Source organism: Lissotriton vulgaris, chromosome 2_1 (assembly GCF_964263255.1).
Source record: "Lissotriton vulgaris chromosome 2_1, aLisVul1.2, whole genome shotgun sequence".
In the NCBI taxonomy this organism is placed as follows: domain Eukaryota; kingdom Metazoa; phylum Chordata; class Amphibia; order Caudata; family Salamandridae; genus Lissotriton; species Lissotriton vulgaris.
In genome coordinates, this window is record NC_141687.1 from 1,725,532,809 (window position 1) to 1,725,559,168 (window position 26,360).

The window sequence follows — 26,360 nt, forward strand, 5'->3', positions numbered from 1 at the left end:
CCTGTTCCCGTTCAGCAGGCTCCTCCCAGTGCTTTGTCCATCTCCTGGTCACTTTTCATTTGGGTCTGGAGCTGGAAGGATTACTTTTTGTGGATGCTGCTGGATATTTGGATTTGAGGCCTTTTTGACTTTCTTTGGATCACTGTTGGATTAGAAATTTTACAAGTAAGTTTGTTTGGGGCATTACAGTTGCTGCAATTAAAATTTTGGAATTTTCGATTTTTGGGCTGTTTTGGGGCCTTTTGCCCAGGGGTACTCAGTGGTGGGTGGGATGAGTCTTTCTGTGGGTTGTCTTGAACTTAAACATCATGGAGGCCATGGATGAATTGGGATTGTGCTGATTTTTCTGTGTTTTTCGATTTTTGACCTGTTGTTGGGGCCTTGACCAGGGGTAGTGAGTGGTGCATGGGCCTAGTCTTTCTGTGGGCTGTCTTGAACTTAAACATCATGGAGGGCATAGATGGAATGGGATTGTGCTGATTTTTCTGTGTTTTTCGATTTTTGACCTGTTGTTGGGGCCTTGACCAGGGGTAGTGAGTGGTGCATGGGCCTAGTCTTTCTGTGGGGTGTCTTGAATTTAAACATCATGGAGGGCATGGATGGAATGGGATTGTGCTGATTTTGCAGTGTTTTTCGATTTTTGGGGGTGTTCATGGGGAGGGACATGCCATGTGGCTGGTGGCCATTTTGAGTGCAGCTACAGGCACTGGCCATGTGCTGGCAGGCAAGTGGCCATTTTGAATGCAGGCTTTGTTGTTAGGCCTCCAACCATTTTGCCTACTTTTCAACCTTTATTTATGCCCAGGGGTAGTGAGTCTTGCATGGGCCTAGTCTTTCTGTGGGTTGTCTTGAATTTAAACATCATGGAGGCCATGGATGGAATGGGATTGTGCAGATTTTTCAGTGATTTTCGTTTTTTGGGCCTGTACTTGTGGCCTTTCCACCAGGGGTATTTGAGTCTAGCATGGGCCTAGTCTTTCTGTGGGCTGTCTTGAACTTAAACATCATGGAGGGCATGGATGGAATGGGATTGTGCTGATTTTTCTGTGTTTTTCGATTTTTGGGGGTGTTCATGGGGACAGGCCATGTGGGTGGGGGCCATTTTGAGTGCTGGTACAGGCAGGCCCTGGCCATGTGCTAGGAGGCAAGTGGCCATTTTGAATGCAGGCTTTGTTGTTAGGCCTCCAACCATTTTGCCTACTTTTCAACCTTTATTTATGCCCAGGGGTAGTGAGTCTTGCATGGGCCTAGTCTTTCTGTGGGTTGTCTTGAATTTAAACATCATGGAGGCCATGGATGGAATGGGATTGTGCTGATTTTGCAGTGTTTTTCGATTTTTGGGGGTGTTCATGGGGAGGGACATGCCATGTGGCTGGTGGCCATTTTGAGTGCAGCTACAGGCACTGGCCATGTGCTGGCAGGCAAGTGGCCATTTTGAATGCAGGCTTTGTTGTTAGGCCTCCAACCATTTTGCCTACTTTTCAACCTTTATTTATGCCCAGGGGTAGTGAGTCTTGCATGGGCCTAGTCTTTCTGTGGGTTGTCTTGAATTTAAACATCATGGAGGCCATGGATGGAATGGGATTGTGCAGATTTTTCAGTGATTTTCGTTTTTTGGGCCTGTACTTGTAGCCTTTTCACCAGGGGTATTTGAGTCTAGCATGGGCCTAGTCTTTCTGTGGGCTGTCTTGAACTTAAACATCATGGAGGGCATGGATGGAATGGGATTGTGCTGATTTTTCTGTTTTTCGATTTTTGACCTGTTGTTGGGGCCTTGACCAGGGGTAGTGAGTGGTGCATGGGCCTAGTCTTTCTGTGGGGTGTCTTGAATTTAAACATCATGGAGGGCATGGATGGAATGGGATTGTGCTGATTTTGCAGTGTTTTTCGATTTTTGGGGGTGTTCATGGGGACAGGCCATGTGGGTGGGGCCATTTTGAGTGTTGGTACAGGCAGGCCCTGGCCATGTGCTAGGAGGCAAGTGGCCATTTTGAATGCAGGCTTTGTTGTTAGGCCTCCAACCATTTTGCCTACTTTTCAACCTTTATTTATGCCCAGGGGTAGTGAGTCTTGCATGGGCCTAGTCTTTCTGTGGGTTGTCTTGAATTTAAACATCATGGAGGCCATGGATGGAATGGGATTGTGCTGATTTTGCAGTGTTTTTCGATTTTTGGGGGTGTTCATGGGGAGGGACATGCCATGTGGCTGGTGGCCATTTTGAGTGCAGCTACAGGCACTGGCCATGTGCTGGCAGGCAAGTGGCCATTTTGAATGCAGGCTTTGTTGTTAGGCCTCCAACCATTTTGCCTACTTTTCAACCTTTATTTATGCCCAGGGGTAGTGAGTCTTGCATGGGCCTAGTCTTTCTGTGGGTTGTCTTGAATTTAAACATCATGGAGGCCATGGATGGAATGGGATTGTGCAGATTTTTCAGTGATTTTCGTTTTTTGGGCCTGTACTTGTGGCCTTTTCACCAGGGGTATTTGAGTCTAGCATGGGCCTAGTCTTTCTGTGGGCTGTCTTGAACTTAAACATCATGGAGGGCATGGATGGAATGGGATTGTGCTGATTTTTCTGTGTTTTTCGATTTTTGACCTGTTGTTGGGGCCTTGACCAGGGGTAGTGAGTGGTGCATGGGCCTAGTCTTTCTGTGGGGTGGCTTGAATTTAAACATCATGGAGGGCATGGATGGAATGGGATTGTGCTGATTTTGCAGTGTTTTTCGATTTTTGGGGGTGTTCATGGGGACAGGCCATGTGGGTGGGGGCCATTTTGAGTGTTGGTACAGGCAGGCCCTGGCCATGTGCTAGGAGGCAAGTGGCCATTTTGAATGCAGGCTTTGTTGTTAGGCCTCCAACCATTTTGCCTACTTTTCAACCTTTATTTATGCCCTGGGGTAGTGAGTCTTGCATGGGCCTAGTCTTTCTGTGGGTTGTCCTGAATTTAAACATTATGGAGGGCATGGATGGATTGGGATTGTGCTGATTTTGCAGTGTTTTTCGATTTTTTTGTGCTCTATAACTGAACTGATGTTCCTCTGTCTTCCATTTTTTTTAGGTGCACAAGACTCAAGAGAACCACCAGTGCCAGGAAGAAGTCCTGCAGCGGTGTGTGTGTGCAGCATAACGTCACGCGACGTCACAACAACACCATGTGCAAGTACACGCCCAAGTACATGTGGAAGGAGAGGCAGCAAAAGGAGATGCGCAAGCAAAGGTGCATGGAGGTTCACAAGTGCCCACAATAGTTGTTCCTCCCGAAGTAGGGGCACATTTGGAAATCGACAATGAAGCCGAGGTATCATTGGAAGCCACTCCTCCTGATGATCATTCATTGTCTTCCACATCCCTAGCAAGGAAAAGATCAAGGGGGGTGTCTACATCTTCTTCAAGCCCACCTCGTTCTGATGCAAGTGATCTGTCTTGGGAACCACAACTGCGGTCTGACAGTGAGGCACACCATGATCTGACACCGGTACCTAAGCGTAAAAGGAAGGTCGTCCAAAAACTCAAACCTATGGAGTGTGATGAGGCTCAACAAGAAGTGACAGATACTGCTGGTGATGAAGCCTCTCACGATGACGACAAGCCAGTCATCACAAAGGTCACTGCAGCCCCACAGGGCATGCAGCAAAGAGACATTTTGACCCTATCCCGAGAAGCTGCTGAGCGTGATGATGATGTCGGCGAGGAGGCAATGGAAATGGAATCATTAGATTTGGAGTTAAGTAGTACACCAAAACCTACCGCTTCCATATTTCTTCCTCGCAAGAAGGTACCCACCTCGTCCTCGACCTCAATTCGTGGTGGTGAAAGTGCAAAACGTACTGAAGTTCAGCAATCCACATCCTCCACTTCATCTGGCATTAGCAGCAGGACCACCACCACCAGTATCGCCGCCTCCTCCGGCCCCCGAAGACATTTCAAGTCTCCAGTTTGGGACTTCTTTAGTGTTTGCCCAAAAAATGAAAACGTAGCCATTTGTAGCATTTGTAAGCTTCGAGTTAGTCGTGGTAAGTTGGGTTCCAACTATGGTACCGGAGGCCAGAGAGGTCATCTTAGGAGAACGCACGATGTCCAATGGTTTGCGCACCTACACGCGATCAAGGAAGCCGGAATTGCACGCAATGAAAACGTTGTTTTTTCATCTGGTGATGACGAGGAGGTAGAAGACGATTCAAACACTTCACTTACACCCAGTTCCCCTGTCAGCAGCACACCCCATGGGAGCCACACTAAGAGTGTGGGAGAGAGTGAGACATCAATGCGGAAAAGTTCATCAGCGAGCGTAACTGGGTCGAAGAGATCATCATCATCCCGTAAATCCTTGGTCCAGGGCAACATTAAAAAGATGTTGTTTACAGAAGCGCAATATGAACGCAACCACCCAATGACCCGTCTGTATAACACTAAGCTGGCTAAAATGCTAGCTCTGGACCTTCTCCCTTTTTCTTTTGTAGAAGGGGTTGGTTTTCTAGAATTAGTGACAGCGCTCTGCCCTAAATGGAAGGTTCCTAGCCGGTTCTATTTTGCCCGAGTTGCGGTTCCAGCACTACATGAAGATGTTCTGAAGGTGATTGGGGCAGCTTTGCAGAAGAGTGCTGTTCACACTATACATCTGACAACAGACATGTGGACCAGTGGCGCAGGCGCTGATTACATGTGCATCACTGCACACTGGGTCTCTTTTTCAGGGGCTAAAGCAAAGCTAAACTCAGGTGTTGACACTAACATTGTTTTTAAAGGTGCTCGGAAACATGCAACACTAGCCATGTTTGGTTTGGAGAAACGTCACACAGCAGAAAACATTTTGGATGTCTTTAACACAAAGGTCCTTAACTGGCTGTCCCCACTAAAATGCAAGGTTGGTTATGTTTCCACGGACAATGGCGCCAATATAGTTAAGGCCATGAGGGACGGTTACTATTTCAGAGTGCCGTGTTTGGCGCACTGTATAAACCTGGTTGTCCAAAAATTCTTGGGTAATAAAGGCAGTGCAGCGTACAGTGTATAGGAGACCTGCCGAAAAATGTGCAAGCATTTCAGGCATTCTTTTAAGGCCCGGAAGCAGCTGAGGAGCCTGCTATATCAACGTCAAATGCCAGTGAAAGCACTCATCCAGGAGGTGGTAACACGTTGGAACTCAACCTTCTACATGCTTGAGCGTCTGTATGAGCAGTATACGGAACTCGATCAATATTTCTTTAAAGAGGGTATAGAGGAGCTGAGGATGGGTGGGCCGCAATGGAACATAGTTGAAAGCCTGACACGCATGCTTCGTCCTTTTGAGTTCTTCACGCGTGCAGTCAGCAAGGAGGACTCTAATTTGGGAAAAGCTATCCCATTGTTGTACATGCTGGAGGACCAACTGAAGGAGGTGTGTTCTGTGTTTGGAAAAGATGACAAAAACCAAGACTCTTTACTTCTGGCTGAGCAATTATTAGAGCTCCTACAAGGTGATGAACGTCTTAAAAAGATCCACTCAGAACAGCATTACATTTGTGCTACTATTCTGGATCCACGCTACAAAAAGGCGCTGGCAGGCCAAGCATTCTTTCCTTTTGATGATGAACATGTTCCAAAGTACAAACGTTGGCTAGCCTTGTCAGCCAAGAAGTTTGAAACAGAACGGCTGGAAATTGAAGGAAATGGCAGTACATCAGCAGGCCATCCCCAGTCAAAACAATCCACTTCTGCACCTGTGGCTGTGGCACAAGTGACCTCTCAGCCGTTAAAGACACCGGCAACCGGATCATCTGCACGAAAGACAACAGAAACATTGGAGGCTGAAGAGGATTGGCTAGCTCTGCGTGGGTTTGGTTCTCAAAAGGTCAGAGGCACAGCAAGAGCTAAGCAAAGTGGAGGAACCTTGGATGAGGACCTTGAGTCGATGGTGAAGGACTATCTGAATGACTCAACAGAGGTCTATGTTAATTCTGACCCATTGGCATATTGGCATGGGAAAAAAGAATTGTGGCCACAGCTCACCAACCTGGCTTTAAACTACTTGTCTTGCCCACTCGCAAGCGTGTCTTCTGAACGGGTTTTCAGTGCGGCTGGTGGGATTGTAACTCCCAAACGGAGCCGCCTCTCGCCCAAAAATGTGGAGAGGTTAACAATGATCAAGATGAATCAGCACCTCATACCACCAGATTTCAGAGTACGAGAGAGCGTGCCGGATGAAGAGGAGGTGGACAGCAACATAGATGAGGGAATTTCTACTCTGTCAGGTGACACTGAGCTCACCCTGCCTGAATTCGCAGAGTATGATGACGAAGCCTTATTCTTATTCCTGGACCGTGATACCGAGCCCTGAAAATGAGACAACGAATCAATAACTTTCTTTTTCATCCTTATTCACTTTTATTCCTGTGTGTCTGTCTTTCTTTGTTGTGCACAGTTAATATAATTCAAACTTTAATCAGATAATCACAAAAACAAGCCCATCACCAGAACTGTCTTCACTTGTTTGCTAATTGATTTGAAGGTGCCGCAGTCTGCATTCCTCAGGTTCACAAGTTCAGAAGAACATGCTCCTCTATCCTCCTCCTCCAGACTCCTATTTCCATCAAAGCAGAGGGCTGGTTTACGCCCAATGAAGAAAGACTCAGCACTTGTGGGGGTGTTGTTCTACCTCTCTGCAGGTGAGTTGACGGGTCTGGGGCCATTGCTGGGAAGCACTAAAAGTGGTTTGGACCAAATCCGAGGCGGAAAATTTGTTGTGTTTTTGATGACTTGCTTGCCTTTGAGGTGCTCTTGGGGGGGGTTCCGTCTGTTTGTGGGTGAGTTTCGTGGTCTGGGAGCACTGCTGGGACACTCTAATCTTGATTGCATTTGCTTTTCAGGAAATCCGTCGTGGCAACCCCGACTTATGGCCTAGCTACGCAGTGCGTTTGGACCGAAGGCCCAGAAATATTGCAAGTATGAGATTTTGCTTTTGGCCTGTTTGGGGGTGTTATGCTTCTTGGCGGGTGGGTTGGCGCAGCGGGTCTTGGGGCATTCCTGGGAAAGGTCTAATACCGGGTAGAAGTGGTTGGGACAAAATCCAGGCCAATTTTTTTTGGGCTATTTCTGACATTTTGCTCTATGTAGCGTTTTCGGGGGCCTGTTTGGGGGGCTTCCTGGTGTTTGTGGGTGAGTTTCGTGGTCTGGGAGCACTGCTGGGACACTCTAATCTTGATTGCATTTGCTTTTCAGGAAATCCGTCATGCCAACCCCGACTTATGGCCTAGCTACGCAGCGCGTTTGGACCGAAGGCCCAGAAATATTGCAAGTATGAGATTTTGCTTTTGGCCTGTTTGGGGGTGTTATGCTTCTTGGCGGGTGGGTTGCCGGGTCTTGGGGCATTCCTGGGAAGGTCTAATACCGGGTAGAAGTGGTTGGGACAAAATCCAGGCCGATTTTTTTTTTGGCTATTTCTGACATTTTGCTCTATGTAGCGTTTTCGGGGGCCTGTTTGGGGGGCTTCCTGGTGTTTGTGGGTGAGTTTCGTGGTCTGGGAGCACTGCTGGGACACTCTAATCTTGATTGCATTTGCTTTTCAGGAACTCCGTCGTGCCAACCCCGACTTATGGCCTAGCTACGCAGCGCGTTTGGACCGAAGGCCCAGAAATATTGCAAGTATGAGATTTTGCTTTTGGCCTGTTTGGGGGTGTTATGCTTCTTGGCGGGTGGGTTGCCGGGTCTTGGGGCATTCCTGGGAAGGTCTAATACCGGGTAGAAGTGGTTGGGACAAAATCCAGGCCGATTTTTTTTTTGGCTATTTCTGACATTTTGCTCTATGTAGCGTTTTCGGGGGCCTGTTTGGGGGGCTTCCTGGTGTTTGTGGGTGAGTGTCGTGGTCTGGGAGCACTGCTGGCTATATATACTTTACTTTGCAAGAGGTTTGAAGCAAATCCATGGTGGCAGAGGGGACTTAGGGCCTAGCTGCAGAGCGCGCGCAGAGTGATTTGGGAAATTTGTGAAAAATTGACTAAGTCCCCATTTTTGTACTTTTGCTCTTTGGCTGTTTGGGGGTCTTCTACTCGTTTTCTCCTGGGTTGACGGCTCTGGGGCCATTGCTGGGAAGCTCTAATACCGGATAAAAGTGTTTTGGACCATATCCCAGGCGGAAATTTGTTTGTGTTTTTGATGACTTGCTTGCCTTTGAGGTGCTCTTAGGGGGGGTTCCGTCTGTTTGTGGGTGAGTTTCGTGGTCTGGGAGCATTGCTGGGACACTCTAATCTTGATTGCATTTGCTTTTCAGGAAATCCGTCGTGCCTACCCCGACTTATGTCCTAGCTACGCAGCGCGTTTGGACCGAAGGCCCAGAAATATTGCAAGTATGAGATTTTGCTTTTGGCCTGTTTGGGGGTGTTATGCTTCTTGGCGGGTGGGTTGCCGGGTCTTGGGGCATTCCTGGGAAGGTCTAATACCGGGTAGAAGTGGTTGGGACAAAATCCAGGCCGATTTTTTTTGGGGCTATTTCTGACATTTTGCTCTATGTAGCGTTTTCGGGGGCCTGTTTGGGGGGCTTCCTGGTGTTTGTGGGTGAGTGTCGTGGTCTGGGAGCACTGCTGGCTATATATACTTTACTTTGCAAGAGGTTTGAAGCAAATCCATGGTGGCAGAGGGGACTTAGGGCCTAGCTGCAGAGCGCGCGCAGAGTGATTTGGGAAATTTGTGAAAAATTGACTAAGTCCCCATTTTTGTACTTTTGCTCTTTGGCTGTTTGGGGGTCTTCTACTTGTTTTCTCCTGGGTTGACGGCTCTGGGGCCATTGCTGGGAAGCTCTAATACCGGATAAAAGTGTTTTGGACCAAATCCCAGGCGGAATTTATTTTGTGTTTTTGATGACTTGCTTGCCTTTGAGGTGCTCTTAGGGGGGGTTCCGTCTGTTTGTGGGTGAGTTTCGTGGTCTGGGAGCATTGCTGGGACACTCTAATCTTGATTGCATTTGCTTTACAGGAAATCCGTCGTGCCAACCCCGACTTATGGCCTAGCTACGCAGCGCGTTTGGACCGAAGGCCCAGAAATATTGCAAGTATGAGATTTTGCTTTTGGCCTGTTTGGGGGTGTTATGCTTCTTGGCGGGTGGGTTGCCGGGTCTTGGGGCATTCCTGGGAAGGTCTAATACCGGGTAGAAGTGGTTGGGACAAAATCCAGGCCGATTTTTTTTTTGGCTATTTCTGAAATTTTGCTCTATGTAGCGTTTTCGGGGGCCTGTTTGGGGGGCTTCCTGGTGTTTGTGGGTGAGTGTCGTGGTCTGGGAGCACTGCTGGCTATATATACTTTACTTTGCAAGAGGTTTGAAGCAAATCCATGGTGGCAGAGGGGACTTAGGGCCTAGCTGCAGAGCGCGCGCGGAGTGATTTGGGAAATTTGGGAAAAAATGACTAAGTCCCCATTTTTGTACTTTTGCTCTTTGGCTGTTTGGGGGTCTTCTACTCGTTTTCTCCTGGGTTGACGGCTCTGGGGCCATTGCTGGGAAGCTCTAATACCGGATAAAAGTGTTTTGGACCAAATCCCAGGCGGAAAATCTTTTGTGTTTTTGATGACTTGCTTGCCTTTGAGGTGCTCTTAGGGGGGGTTCCGTCTGTTTGTGGGTGAGTTTCGTGGTCTGGGAGCATTGCTGGGACACTCTAATCTTGATTGCATTTGCTTTTCAGGAAATCCGTCGTGCCAACCCCGACTTATGGCCTAGCTACGCAGCGCGTTTGGACCGAAGGCCCAGAAATATTGCAAGTATGAGATTTTGCTTTTGGCCTGTTTGGGGGTGTTATGCTTCTTGGCGGGTGGGTTGCCGGGTCTTGGGGAATTCCTGGGAAGGTCTAATACCGGGTAGAAGTGGTTGGGACAAAATCCTCGCGAAAAAGCCTTTAGTTTTGGCACTTTTTGTAACTTAGGGTTCGTTAGGGTTAGCCCTAGCAGCAGGATTGCATGTGTTTCGGGGTGTTCTAGATTTTTCCAACTGAGTTCTGGGGTCTTAGAGCACTCGTGAGAATGTGTAATTTTGGTTGCAAGTCATTTGAAGAAAATCCTGTGTGGGAAAGGGGGGATTTGGCATAGTTAAAGAAAGCCTTTGCCACTATTCTTAACTTAGGGTTCGTTAGGGTTAGCAGTATTTCTATTGCATGTGTTTGAGTGGGGGGGATTTCGAGTCTTGGAGCGATGCTGGCTATGGCTACTTTTGCTTGGTTGCTTGCAAGTGGTTTGAATGCAATCCACGGTGGGTAATGGGTAATTAGGAAGGGGGTACTTCGGCCTACTTTTACTTTCAAAGTAAGTTTTGTCACCAGTTTTCTGCTAGGCCTCGTTTTTTGAGATTTGATTGGGGGTCTTCTACATTTTTGCGACTGGCTTTAGTAAGGGTCTGGGTGGGAGCACTGCTAGGAAGATCTAATTTTGTTCTAAAACACAGTTTACAGTACACCTAGCTTGAGGGGCAAGATCCGCTACATTAATTTGCCCATACTTATTTATCCTTCAAAAGGTGACTCAGAGTACGCACTTTCAAAAATATTGTACTGTCTACTAGGAAAATCAAATTGTGACTTTTTGCACTCCACAGCCTACATACCTTATATTTATTTATCAGTGGTGTTGTAATATTATATCACTTCCTGTTTTTCGTTGAATAACTACAGGCCGGGTTTCAGTCTCTGCAATGGGGAAAAAAGGATGGAGTCAGGCTTCACAGTAGCGAGCCACAATTCAGCATCAGGCAGGCAGTGGACAGGGTGTCTTCTGGTGACCAACATCGATGGACGAAGCGTCGGCTGCAAAGGAGGAGTGCCGCTAAAAGGAGGATTTTTTTTCTGCAGGCAACTTACTTACCACTTCCAACAGGACCACTACAACCACATAGATACAGTATCCCTTGCCTTTTTCTCTGACTGTGACTGCATTTCTTGGATCTCTCTCTGCTTCTAAATTGATCCCTTAACACATCACTTAGTCCACTCCACTATCACATCTGCACCACACATAGTCATTTGTAAGTGCTCCTACGTGATTCGCAAGTCGCAGCACGCCCCAGGCCGTAGAGGACTGGGATGGCCCCAATGATGAAGCATGTCACCAAGGGGCAACCCTGGTGAGTGAGGGGACACCTAGAAAACAAGCAATTTCTCCTTTTCTATCTACTATACCTTCCAGACCAACCACACTGAGTGTTGTTGTGAATGGATTTATAGTGACCAGCAAGGCTCTCGGGTATCTGGCTAAGTACAGAGACCTTATGTTGAATATCGTTATCAATAATTACACACAGGCCCTGTACTGTCGCATTCTTTCTTCCACAGTTGTCGAATGTACTACTTACTTTTCACTGACATGCATGCAGTAGTGCATGCACTTTCAAAGATTGATGGATAGGTTTGTACCCAAAGAATTGTTTATGTTCCATTCTTTGTCTATGCTGTGCTTTTTTTACAGGATGTCTTCTGGTGACCAACATCGATGGACGAAGCATCGGCTGCAAAGGAGGAGTGCCGCTAAAAGGAGGATTTTTTTTCTGCAGGCAACTTACTTACCACTTCCAACAGGACCACTACAACCACATAGATACAGTATCCCTTGCCTTTTTCTCTGACTGTGACTGCATTTCTTGGATCTCTCTCTGCTTCTAAATTGATCCCTTAACACATCACTTAGTCCACTCCACTATCACATCTGCACCACACATAGTCATTTGTAAGTGCTCCTACGTAATTCGCAAGTCGCAGCACGCCCCAGGCCGTAGAGGACTGGGATGGCCCCAATGATGAAGCATGTCACCAAGGGGCAACCCTGGTGAGTGAGGGGACACCTAGAAAACAAGCAATTTCTCCTCTTCTATCTACTATACCTTCCAGACCAACCCCACTGAGTGTTGTTGTGAATGGATTTATAGTGACCAGCAAGGCTCTCGGGTATCTGGCTAAGTACAGAGACCTTATGTTGAATATCGTTATCAATAATTACACACAGGCCCTGTACTGTCACATTCTTTCTTCCACAGTTGTCGAATGTACTACTTACTTTTCACTGACATGCATGCAGTAGTGCATGCACTTTCAAAGATTGATGGATAGGTTTGTACCCAAAGAATTGTTTATGTTCCATTCTTTGTCTATGCTGTGCTTTTTTTTACAGGGTGTCTTCTGGTGACCAACATCGATGGACGAAGCGTCGGCTGCAAAGGAGGAGTGCCGCTAAAAGGAGGATTTTTTTCTGCAGGCAACTTACTTACCACTTCCAACAGGACCACTACAACCACATAGATACAGTATCCCTTGCCTTTTTCTCTGACTGTGACTGCATTTCTTGGATCTCTCTCTGCTTCTAAATTGATCCCTTAACACATCACTTAGTCCACTCCACTATCACATCTGCACCACACATAGTCATTTGTAAGTGCTCCTACGTAATTCGCAAGTCGCAGCACGCCCCAGGCCGTAGAGGACTGGGATGGCCCCAATGATGAAGCATGTCACCAAGGGGCAACCCTGGTGAGTGAGGGGACACCTAGAAAACAAGCAATTTCTCCTTTTCTATCTACTATACCTTCCAGACCAACCCCACTGAGTGTTGTTGTGAAGGGATTTATAGTGACCAGCAAGGCTCTCGCTCGGGTATATGGCTAAGTACAGAGACCTTATGTTGAATATCGTTATCAATAATTCCACACAGGCCCTGTACTGTCGCATTCTTTCTATTCTTCCACAGTTGTCGAATGTACTACTTACTTTTCACTGACATGTATGCAGTAGTGCATGCACTTTCAAAGATTGATGGATAGGTTTGTACCCAAAGATTTGTTTATGTTCACAATTGTTTGTGTATGCTGTGCTATTTTTTCTTGTCTCCCAAAACCTTTCCCAAAAACCCCCGTACCCATCCATTTTTCAAACCCTAACCCTCTTCCCCCGGGCTGTGTGGTTTTGATTGATGTGTGACTAAATGACAGCAATAAATCCACACACTTGCTGGGGAGGATAAGGTGATAGCAACAGGCTGGTGAAGAAATCCGAGGATATATTCTTACTCTGCTTGACAAAGAACCATTGCTAATGTGAAAGAACTTCAACCGAATTAGTAGTTATACTTTACCATTTGTTAGGCTACAATGTGGCACTGTTCTACTGTACTTCTGTCACCTGCTATATTCTCAGTTGTACCGTTGAATTGCTCAGGAGGACAAACCAGATTTCATTTTCTTTTTTTTCATAGGCATGCAACTGCCACTGTGTCACACCACTAGTACCAACGCTATGAGGAAATTTTATCCGACCAAGATTGCCAACCATATTCGCTGTCTCCCGTGGAGCCAGCCCTGGGTCTAGCCCTACTTTCAAACACAAATTACAGGTAAGATAAGCGTTTGGTGGTTTGGGGGTATAATGGAGTATTAGTACGAGAGACGAGAGACTGAAGGTAGTACTACTAAAGTCCTAGGACTCTTGGATTCACTTCGTCTGTGAGAGGCACTTAGTGTTGAAAACATTTGGGCATTTACACTTAAAGGAAGAAAATGGAACTAAACTTTCAGGAAAACAAAGTCAACGTTAAACCCCAACCCACCAGGCAAGCAGTAAGAAACGGGTATGCTCAGATAAAGTTTGAAAAAGTATATTTATATCCCTAACAAAATAATCTCCCGCAAGACCCTCCCTAACCCCAACGATTGTCCTTCAAAAGTCCCCAAAAACCCAACTCCCAATTCCCACCCCCCAAAAGTCTCTAAAAAAGGGGCAAGGGACACTATGGGCGGATGCTGTCAACTTTTTGGGCCAGGGCATCATGCTCCTGGCGGAGCAAGGCGTGCTCTACGCGGAGCCCCTCCAACTGGTTGGAAAAGTGGTGGAGCTCCTGCTGGAGGCGGGACACCATCAGGGTACTGCGGCGCAGGCGTGCCTTCAATGCCTTGTAGGTGCAACGGCTGTGAGAGGAAGCTGTAGCTGTTGTCCTTGCTACTCGGCGGTGGCGTTTGGCTTTGGCAGCCCGGCTCAGTCTGGGTGGACCACTGTGCTGGGTGGCACTGGCAGCCCGTGGGGGAACGGAGGCCGATGCAGACGACGTAGTTGTTGTGGTCGACTGCACACTTTCTTCGTCCTCCAGGGCCACCAGCCGCCGATATTTGGCCACAGTGGCATCGATCCTCCGTTGCCGGGCCGCTCTAGCCAGCTCCTTCCTCCTTGTTCGTTTGGAAGGAGAACCTATATGAAGAAAGAAAGACATAGTCTGTAACCAATGCTCCTTAAGATTAACTCAATCATTCAGCAGAAATTTGTGTTGCACTACAACTAGCAACTTGCAAACGCATTACATAACTATTGAGGCCAGTATCTATCTAACCTCACACTTCTTCATCCTTGCTCTAACATTAGTGGGAGTTTAAGGAACAAATTCAACGAGCACTATGGACTTCCATTAGAGTCGACTATGAAAGTACACCAGTCTTATTCTTCTTCTTGTCTCTTGTTTTGGAAAATTGGTACGTTATCTTCTGCAAGCCGGCATAATGCCAGCGCAGTAAACTTGCACCCGAGAAAAAGAGACGCACGCCATGAGGAGTGACCTAGACTTGCGTTGCGTTACTGTACCCGTCCAGTACATGCAGGTGGTGAAGCTCTTACTTTTCTATTACGGGTGGCACTGAGAATACTCTGTTACAACTCAAGGGCTACTCCTTAATTAATTTAACTTTCACCCTACAGTGGAAATGAGTACTAGAAATGGAAAATTGAAGAAGATAAATAATCTGATTATCTATCACTTCAAATGGGATGTTTTTGCTTATATATGGGATGACTTTTGGTGCTTTGCTTTTTATTGAGTGACCAGTGATACATCCACACATGAATGACTGAGTACTACTAAACTTATTAAGAGAGGTAGGGAGTGGCCACCGTAATAACCGGATCTATGCAGTGCTTGCAATACAAACTACTGCTACTATTGATGGTAGTATTTGGACAAAATTAAAAGTTCTTTTCCTTGCCTTTCCTACACTGGAATGGACGTGCGGGTGCAGTGTTACATGCTCTTCAAAGTTACACTTAGTTCATCCACTGACCGTCTACTCTCTCTAGATCATGGGTACTCACAAACTTTCTCTCAGGGGCTTCATTTACAGTGTAGTTTGGGGCCGAGGGCCGCACTGGCGGGGGCGGAGTCAGAGGGGGCGGGGCTAAAGCAAAACGATAACTTGTGACCATGAGGTTGCACACAGGTCCCTGCAGCAGATGCCCTCACCCACTGAGCCACCAGACCCAGCATTTACATACATCTCTCTCCCTCCTGCTCTCCCTCCTGCCCTCCCTCTCCATCTCTCTCTCCCTCCTGCCCTCCCTCTACCTCCCCCTCTGTCATCTCACTGTGTGTGTGTCTATCTGTGTCAGCCTTCAGCCCGGGTTGAGACCGCTTCCTCAACGCGCACACACAGACAACAACACCAAAGTACTTAACAGGTCTTTAAAAGACCATTAACATATTATTGAGGCTTTGTTTGTTGTAGCGCCCCTGCTTCTCCACCCTGACAATCACTGCTTGCCCGGCCCCACAGAGGCTTTGTTCTATTTCACCTCTTTGTGGCCTTGCATCTCCACTCTGCTCTGTGGGGGCCGGGGGAGCAGTGATTGTCTGCAAGGTCTGCGCACCGCCAAGGAAGGCTTGCCGGGCCACCACCGGCCCGCGGGCCGTACTATGAGTACCCCTGCTCTAGATACACATATGCTATCTAAGAGTCAGATAGTAGCATGATCCAGGTATATGGACACATACAGTTTCTGTGTCACCCACCCAGGCTGTTGTCCTTCCACCCATCATTGCTTCATCATTCACCCAGCCATGCATCTCATATTCTTGCCTTCCCAGCTAGTCTTCAATCTCAATAAGTAAGGAATATATAAGAGCTTACCTCTGGCCGCCACCACCACCGTCTCAACTCTCACAGCCGCCGCCTCCTCCCCTGAAGAATCGCCCTCCGCCTCCGTGTCGAGCACCACCACCTCCACACTGGCCCCGCCACCAGATGTTCCACCTACAAAGTACATTTAAGAATGTTAGAATAAAGCACTCACTAGTCTTTGGTCTAGGAATGAAGACATGTGAAAACAATGTAATCTGTGACTGTCTACGTTAAAGTTAAAAAAAATGTCCCTTTTTCCAGGGAAGGTTGTCTTGCTGCACTTTGTGGCACAACTGATGAAGGCTGTTTTTTTAACACGCACCATTTTTCTCCACACAGACAGAAGATGGACTTCTAACAACAAGATCAAGTTGAAACCAGGTGAGAGCTCGGCTCGACCACAAGAAATGTCTTCAATTAATCGTCAGCACTAACCACTTTTCCATTATCAGTTAAACGTTTAGTTTTATTATGACTTCATTTTAATAAATGTGTTTACTTTTAATAAAGCTTTTAAACTTAAATACAATCTGTGTATTTTGGTCCAGACTAGAGTGACTGAGCGAAAGGTTTTGCAATTTTTGCAAGCATGAGTCCAGATAGAACACTTCAAAAGACATTATGGACAATCCCAGAGGACTGCACTAAGTTGATAGAGCTATTGTTGACTAGAATCATGGCTGTTTCGCCAACCGTGCAATCTTAGTTAGCTACACAGACAGACTAATAAGAATAATCTAGTAATACCACAGGGAGTCATAGTAGAGGCAGGATAAGAATTTAGATACAGTCTACAAGAAGAGCAAAGACAATTTTGAAAAAAGTCAAATGAGGAACGCTAGGAAAAATAGGTACTTGTCTAAAATGAAAACTTACTGGGGCCAGCAGAGGAGCCCTCGCCTGCCCGATCCTGGCCCTGTTGAACAGCATCCGCCGCCTGCTGCTCCTGTGTCCTCCTCTCGCCCCTGGGGGGAGCTGACGTACAACATGAAAGAAAGAACAGAAAACATGGATGATTGTTGCTTGTCAATGTCAACCAAATCAAACATTTCAAAAGAACAATAACAAAATATTTCCGCGAATTTATATTGATTAAGGTTAGTTTTCATTTATTTGCGGACCTGTGACTTCGAAAGTCACGTAACTCACTAAACAAAGTACTGAAACGTTCACCTAGGACTGGCAGGCAGCAGTCCGCAGGCAAGACGCAAAGTGACAGACAAACTCCATTGTGATTTCAGTCAGATCAGTGACAACACTAACAGTTGCCTGCTACATTACCAGTCATTGAAATAGTCAAACTATCAATCCACCGCCACTATTTTTCTTACTGTCAGGGGTACAAAGGAAGGGGCAGATTTAAGCCCCTTGCGGCTCTTTTGCGCCGTTCTTGCGTGACTTTTGTGACGCAGCAGCTAAACAAAAAAGGGCGCCATGGTGCGGCGTATAATATTATAAGAACGTGACGCATTTGGGAGATGCATCCCGTTATAAAGCCCTGCGCCATCAGGGGGCGTTCCGGCGCAAGGGAGGGCATTCCTGCGCTGGAACACATCCTAATAGTGGCTGAGGGAAATCTACAAAATTTCAATCAGTCACCTTTAGGACAATGATGCGTCACACAAACCCTGCACCTGCTTGAAGCAGACGTACGGCTTGACCCAGCATTGGGGAGATAGGGTACCCCAGAGCATTGCTGGAGCTGCGCCATCGTTGTGACGCAACTCCAGCAGTAAAGCTTCGGTGACGTTTTGGGCCCATGGTGCGCCGCATTGCAAATACGGCGCGCCATGTTTGGTGGTGGTAGCGGGCCGCACAATTAATGGCGCATCCCTGCTACTTTGCAGGGATGCGACGGTAATTGCAATTCTGCCCCTTAGGGGCATACTTACTTACGCGTTCTGGCGCATCTCCAGAGATGCGCCAGATCAAATGCGTCACGCAAAACTACCCTTGCGACACGGCAGATGCGCCTCATTTACAATGCGGCGCGCCCTGGCGCAAGGGTAGGCACTTGCGTGACGCATCTCGTCACGTAAGAGCGGCGCATCGCTGGAGTCACGTCGCCAACGCAATGCAACTCCAGTAATGCTCAGGGCCACCCAATACTTAACATGCTGTGTCAGTCCTTTAGCCTGCTTCGAGCAGACATAAGGAATTGAATTGACGTAGCAGCGTCGCAGAAGTGCCTGCGTTAAATCTTGTAGATTTCACGCAGGCAATTTTGCGAGGCGCACAGCCGCCGGACCGCCCACCCTGCGTACTAGGAACGCACCCATTGTGGTGCAGGCCCATGGCTTTATAACGTGACGCATCTCCCTAGATGCGTCATGCTGTAAATGACTCGCAGGGATGCGGCACGTTTACGCCGCTGTTGCGTCACGCAAGGCAACGTAAACGTGGCAACGTAAACGTGGCGCAAGGGGCTTGTAAATGTAATCTGCCCCCTAGTGTCTAGCATTACGCAGTTCTGTAAAGTACACTCATACATAATAGTTACTCAGGCCAATGAGACCACGAAATAGAAAACAAATAAGCATAGTAGCAACGCCACTGAGAAGGAGAGCAGTGCACCTGAAATGCACAGAAGATTTTGAAATATAATTTAACTACAATGTAATCGTCATCAGCGGCATTATTGGCTTGCTCCATGTAAAAAACAAATATTTGCAATACAACAACACAGAGCAGGAGAAAACATCATAGTAGTGAGTGATTAAATGGCTACTACTACTCACCAAGCCCGGGGATCTCCAAGCCGAGCTGGTCCAGCAGGTCGCGCTCGCGGTCCAGGAGGTCCGTCCAGCGATGGGTGACCTGGCTGTAGGTGCGCTGGACCCCGTAGAGGTGGGATATGGCCCAGCACACCTTCTCCCACCGCTTCCGACGCTCCCGCATGTTGTAGCCGCCGGCCGCGATCCTGCCGCCTCCCGCGATGGTCCTGGGCAGGCGGCGCTGGACGAAGTAGACCAGCGCGCCCACTTCCTCCGGGCTGAATATCTCCCGTCGAGTCACCTGCTCCCCCCTCAATCTCCCGCATGCTGTCCTGGCACTGGGTCCAGCACTACTCCCCGCCGCCGCTGCGGCCCTCAAGTGCCTGGGCAGCTTCACTGCGCCTGGCTTGACCATGCTCTGGGCAGGTAAGGTAGGAAGAAGTTGAAAATTAAGAAAGAATAGGATAGGGAAGAAGAAAAGAAAAGAGTTTAAAAAAGTAGTTTAAAAGTAAAGAAAAATAGCAGAAAAGACAAAAATATACAGCTAGGAAAAGAGAGGGATAGATAAGAAGCAAAATCGTAAAAAAAAACTGAAAATAAGCAAAGGATGGCAAAGATACCAAGAGGATTAAACACCATGCCCAGACACAGGAAATGAATGAAAAACAAGATGGCCGGCGCCCGTTCACGAGCGCGAAAGTAAGTTCGCGCGAGATTTTCCTCGCGATCTCGTGCGAACCTCTAGATTTCCCGCGCGATCTCGTGCGAACCTCTACTCGCAATGCGCTTACTGCGCGAGATTATACATAGCGGGCGGAAACGGAAATACGTCACGCAAACAAAATGGCCGCGCCCATACTCGACCTTGGGGTAAATTTGCGTGTTGCGCTGCAAGCGGCTTGCGAATACTGCAAAAAAACTCGCGAAACAACAAGCCGCAAAAAAATAAAATGCTCATTCGCACGAATTGGCGGCTTCCGCAGTCGGTTTCGCACGACGCCGCGCCCCGCGAATAGCGCGAAAAAAACCGAAAAACGATTTCAGCAAAAGCAAAAGCAATGAGCAGGTGCAAAAGGTCAACCTCATGATTTGTAACGATTCTTTGTAGTGCTTCCTGAGGGGGCCCTCCAGAATTCGGTTGCCTGCTTGCAACTATTGTGTGACCCTGCTCTGACCTTAACTGTATGCCACAAAGGTCCTGATTTACAGCTAAAGGAGCAGACAAGCAGGTGCCAGGCTGGAACTTGAAATTCTTTCAGTGACACATTAATTAGCCCCTAATTCATTATTGTCAGTTGGGGCAGGGCAGGTGTTGTTAATAAACTAACCCCAAATTAATTCATGTCAGTTCAAGCAGGGCAGGTGGGCTTGCTTTTCCCCCCCATCTTCTACAGTGATGATGAACCAGAGGGTGGCATTGATGTAACAGAGGGTGGCATGGGTCAAAGAGAGGGTGCCAGTGGTGAAACAGAGGGTGCTGGGAGGCGGTGATGATGAACCAGACGTAGAAACAACATAGTCGCGACCGTTGCGAGCCGACAAGTAAGTTCGCAATTGCGAACTAGTACCAAATCCTCGCGAACTGGCAGAAACAATTGCGAACACACAAAAAAAAAAATCCGCAAATTCGCGGGAATTCGCGGATTTTGCGGATTGCGAGTTCGCAAATCCGCAAAATTCGCGAACGCGAGATCCGCAAAATTCGCCCATGGTTACCAGTGAGCCACACTTCTCTCACCACCTCGGCCACCAAGATATCCCATGCCATTGAAATGCTGGTGTAGACTGTAGACACTGAATTTGACACACCTGCTAGTGTGCTTTCCATGTAGGGGGCAAGTGGGTGTATTCTCCGGACGATTGTTGTCTACAGCCCTCATAGAAATGCTACTTGTCTGCAGATACTTTGTAGTCCAATTCCAGTTCACCCTGCACACATGACACGTATGCTCAGGTATTGGGTACACAACATTTTTTGGGTTACAGACCACAAAATTTGCATTTCCGGTTGTACAAAAAGCATTCCTTTACCTACGTTTCTGAACCAACAAGTAACAGAATTAGTATTTTAGCAACCAGAGTTAGCAAGTTGCTTTTACCTTTTCCCTATTACGAAATAACTGAGTGTATCAACCATTCGCAAATAGCGAAAAGTCAAAGAATGTGAATTTTGCATGTGCATAATACTACCAACTCTCATCAAGTGGTAACCAGGTGCACCATATATAGAAAGCCCCAAAATGCATCAGGGTTTTCCACAATGGCAACGCTGTACGCTGTACGTGATTGCGAGGAGAATACAGATTCTCAATGGCCTTCAGAGAAGGAGGAGGGGGAGACAGGAACAGATATTCAGACTGAGGTTTACACTTTTCTTATCAAACACACAGAGTGGGAAATATACAATAGCTACAGGTTGAGTAGTGCAGAGTATTTTAGATCTAATTGCGGAAATTAGGCCTCAGCTTGAGAAAAACACTCTCAGAAGCAATTCCATACCCACCCTCTAGGTACTATGCTTACTCCATATTTTAGCCTCTGGGAGTTACCAGGGTCTCATTGCTGCTGCAGGTGGGTTATCACAGAGGGCCCTTTCAAGGTTTTTTTCATGCTTTCCTGGATGCTATGTTACAGACCATTTACAATCACATTGCTTTCTGTAGCACAGCACAGGAGTTGCAGTTACCCAAATTGAAATTTTACTGTATTGAATAGTTTGCCCATATAATTGGATGTATTAATTAAACCCTTGTTCCAATATGTCCTCCATCTTACAATGAGTACTTATTTAGAAACAGGAAAACACTCATTCCCTCAATATCCATTTGACGTTAGATGCAACAAATATAATAACAGATATCATTTGCAAAGTACCCTGGCAGTACACATGTTCCTTATTTGAAGAGATACGCCTATTTACAAAACAACTAAAATTAAACCCATCTACTGGACCTATGCTAAACAACAAAGACAACAATATTCACTTAAGTATTGGAAATATAATCAGTAAATATTAAGAAAAAGCACCATAAAGACATACTTTTTTGAAAAACTAATAAATTGCATTTTTCTCTTCACAACAGACACCAGCAAATCAAATCAACCTACAGAATACTACAAAAAATGATACAACAACTACCAATCACATCATCAGAAACAAACAACTCACCAATTTGAGGGTAAATACATAATCATTTTTCAACAATAACAGGTGAAAACTAGTAACTAACAATGCGAGCCTTATTATGAGTATGGCAGTCCATATGAACGCTGTACTTATGGTGGCGGTCTGACTACTGCCTCACTGCGGGCCATCCCTCAGTATTACAAGTGTGGTGGTCAGCAGGGCCGGACTGGGAACCAAGACCAGCCCCAGCAAGGTGCTCAGCCGGCCCTAAAGGGGAGGTTGGGGGTGCGACCAAACTCTTTGCAGGGGCCGGTTTTCGACCGATTTTGTTACAGGACCGATTTTGCGGCTATGATGCATAAACGGCCCTGTAACAAAAACAGCCCCCAGGGGCCCAAAACCGGCCCCCACCCTTGCGGCGCACCAGGGAATTGCCCAGTGCCCGCAACGGCCAGTCTGGCCCTGGTGGTCAGACCACCACAGGAACACTGTGTCAGCCGGGGACCCTGGATCAGGAGCTACAATAGACTGGCGGTGCTCCTGCTGCAGCTCTGCTGAGCATATTATGAGTTGGCTTTTCATTGTCCCTTTCATGGTGATGAGCCTGCCATGGAGGGAGGAGGAAACTACGAGGGCTCCAACACTGCTGCTACTAGGCCTGTGGTGCATGCAGGAGGGCATGTGTTGTGCCCCCGTGGATTTGCACCGTCAAGTTCCTATATGATCTGGCATGCATTTCACACCATGCAGGAACATTCGGTTGGTGCTCTGATGGTGGCAGTCTGCATGGAACACCACCGTAAGACCGCCGTAAGACCGCTGTAAGACCGCCACTGCATTGCCCACGTGCCATGGATTGCAATCATAATCCAGTGGGCCGGCGCACCACAGCCTTGCTGGTCCTCCAGCAGATGGCATGGTGGGTGCACTGCTAGAGGACTGCCAAAGTCGTAATAAGGCTCTAAATATTTTATTTTCAACAGAGAATATAACCTTTATTTTTCTCTTCACAGAAAAATAACAAAATTAGCTAAACTTTTTTTCAATTTTAGAACAGGCAAGACAAACAAAAGCAAAAATATAAACGTACACTTTTTTCTATTTCTTTTTTTTAACAGAACAAACATCAACGGCATCCCCAGCTAATGGAGCTAACGACATCAAATACCATAGAGGCAACAGACTACTAAAGTATGCTGGCTACCCTTATTGTAAGGAAAGATTCAGTGAGTCCATATGTCATTGGAGGTGTGTTAAGTGCTTCTCATTCCATTACACAGGGAGAGAGGTTACTTTGGAAGACACTGTAGTAAGGACAACTGAATATAACCACTCTGCCTCTGCAATAGAGATAGTAGTTCTGCACAACTCGCAATCAAGATTTAGAGCAGGGTTCTCCACGGAGACTACTTTGCTGGGCGTTACTGAGATGTTATGTCAGCGCTTGGACGCTGGCGACACAGTTGCACTTATTTTATTAGATTTAAGTGACGCTTTTGATACGGTTTCTCATACCGTATTACTTGAATCTTTACAGGCACTGGGTATTGCTGGGACGGCACTTGGCTGGGTGTCTTCCTTTGTAGCAGAACGAACATTCCAGGTATACTCCACCAGGGCCACCTCTAAGTCTTATTCCTCCCCATATGGTGTGCCACAGGGCTCTATTTTTAGCCTGTTGTTTTTCAATATTTATGTGCAACCACTAGCAATTATTGCGGAAGAGGCAGGGCTTGCATTGTTTTCCTATGCTGATGATACACAAATCATCTTTTTTTATCAGCAGGGGGAAACAGGACCCTTCTAATTTGCAACTAGGCTTGCGCAGGATTGCAGCTTAGATGCAATTAAATTTGCTCAAGCTTAACGGGGAAAAGACGGAAGTACTAATTTTTGGGAACGAGTATGAACGCTGGGGCCCCCAACATTGGCCTGCGGAAATGGGACCATTACTCACACCTTCCTCTCAGGCACGCAATGTAGGCTTTATCATTGACAATAAATTGTCAATGAAACAACAGGCAGTTCAGACAGCAGCCACCTGTTTTACCATCTTCAAATGGCTAAAAAAAATGATCTGGATGCTCCCTGTTAACACCCAAAGAACAGTCGTCCAGGCTTTAATAACATTTCGCCTGGACTACGGTAACATTCTCGTTCTGGGGTCTAACAGAGAGGTACTACGAAAGCTTCAGGTGGTGCAAAATTGTGCTGCTAGATTGCTTTGTGGCCTTCCCATAATGTCCAACATGGGTATTGCCCTGAGAGAACTGCATTTGCTCAAGGTAGAACATCGCAAAAAATGTAAAGCCTTATGCTTTATGTTCAGAATAAAGATCGGCTCTGCCCCCAAATATTTACAAGATATGGTTCATGAGTACCACCCCCGACGCCTGCTTCGTTTGTCATCCGGAGAACTGTTTGAAATCCCGAGGTTTAAACTGTTGAGAATAGGAGGCTTCTTACCTGATGCAATGAGGATGGAGAAGCTGTTTCCCGTCTTTCAGAAACAGTTAAAACCCAGTTTCTTTAACCTACATTGCTGATTGAGTCTGTCTACTAGCCTGCGCTGGGAAACCCTTGTTGGGTAGCTGTGCGCATTACAAAATAAAAAAAATAACATAACATAACATAACATAACATAACATAGGGAAGCATTCAGAAAAGACCTGGCATCCACCTCCAATGTGTCTCGATTTTAAGACAGTTATCCAAAACCATTCTCATGCACATAGCCAGTAGTATGCCTACAGGTCCCAATATAAGGAGAATGGTACAAAGACAAAAAAAGACAAGTAATCGCCAACAAATAACTCCACAAATCTATTCTGACATTACCATACCCCCAAACTAACAAGCACTTTCTCCAAAGAATCCATTCTACTGCATGACAACGAAAACCCTCAAAATAATACATTCTAATATTTAGTAAACGCTATAACATTTTAACTCTTGAAAATAGTGAAATTTGGATGATGGATGTTATTTTTAAATCAACACCACATTCATTAACCCAAATTTACACTATTCATAGTAATATAAATAACACAACTGTCCCATTAGTATATAGCTTACTCCCTGATAAACAATCCTCAACATGCACTGATTTATTGACAGGTATAAAATCCAAAACAATGAATAAAAGCCTTAGAAAAGTAATTATTGACTTTGGATTTTTAATGATTAATACAATTACAAAAATATACCCAACTACCCAAATTCATGGAGGTTTTTTTCACTTTTCTCCAGTATATTGGCGTAAAATTTAAAAATCATCCTTAGTTAAGGATTACAATAATCTTCATTTTAAATTTAAAAAACGACCTTCCTCATGCTTCGCACCTCAGGACAGTGTAGACAAGTACTACACAGCAATTTCTAAACCACAATATTTTCCCCAAACTGAAGATAAATTGGCACCCCTACTAATATATTTTGAAGATAAATGGATAGGCATCTAAGCAGGTCAGGTCACAGGAGGACCAAGATTTCCTGTTGAATGGTGGAACTGTTACATGACCTGTTTGGAGGGAGGTGGCAAAACATTTTGTCCATCAATTGTTCTTTTTGCGTTTCCCTTTGCAGGGCATTGTGGGTAGGAAAACCATGGGAGATTCACGCAAGGCACAACAATGTGGAATCACTATGGTGTCTAGCTTTCACAAGTGTCTGTAGTTGGTACGTTTCCAAGGGTGGTGGTGCAGCACAGCCCCAAATACCTCCGCTACCCCTATGGCTGACCTCTCCAGGTAGTGCTTGAGGGCCTATTTTCTTGGTCCACACAACACATGTGGGGTAACATTGTTATTTGGAGACTAGTGGGACCTCTGGGTGGTACAAAGTCTGAGGATCTCCACAGATTCCAGAACTTTCCAGTACAGATATGTGAGTAGAATGTGTGTTTATCACCAAAGCTTAAGGTTTATCAGGGCTTCTGGGTAGGAAGATTTGGTGAGAGCCATGCAAGTAACCCCACGCAGGATTCCCCTATTGTCTAGTTTTTTAAAGTGTGCTGGTTTGCTAGGTTTCGCTAGGTGCCGGCTGAGCTAAGGCCCAAAATCTCCAGCTACCCACAGTGCAAACAAAGGGGCAGTTTTTAGTGGAAAATGTGATGTGTCTATGTTTTGATTTGGGCATTTTCCTGTCGCAGGCACTAGGCCTACCCATACAAATGAGATGCCATTTTTAGCTGGAGACATGGAGCAATGATGGGTGGAAGTAAATTAGTTACTCCCCACTGGTTCCAGAGATGTTTCGCATAGAAATGTGTAGAAAGAATGTGTTTATAATCAAAGTTTGAGGTTTGCAAAGGCTTCTGGGTAAGAAAACCTTGGGATAGCCATTAAAGTCAACACACCCTGGATTCCCTAAGTGTGCTGAGTGAGCTAGTGCCCAAAATCCACAGTACCCACATTTTAAAAACAAGCATTTGCAATGTAATAGGTCTCGCATTTGTGAGAGTTGGGGCTAATGGTGTTGTAAATTATGTTTTTTACCTGTGTGTTTTGTTTTGGAGTTTAGTGGATGTATATGGTATGGACTAGAGCGGAATTATGCAGGTTGTATTCAAATTGTTAGTTGTATATTTGTGTGTTGTCTAGTGTATTTGTATAGTGGAATTGTATGCCATGGTGAATAGATAGTGGTGA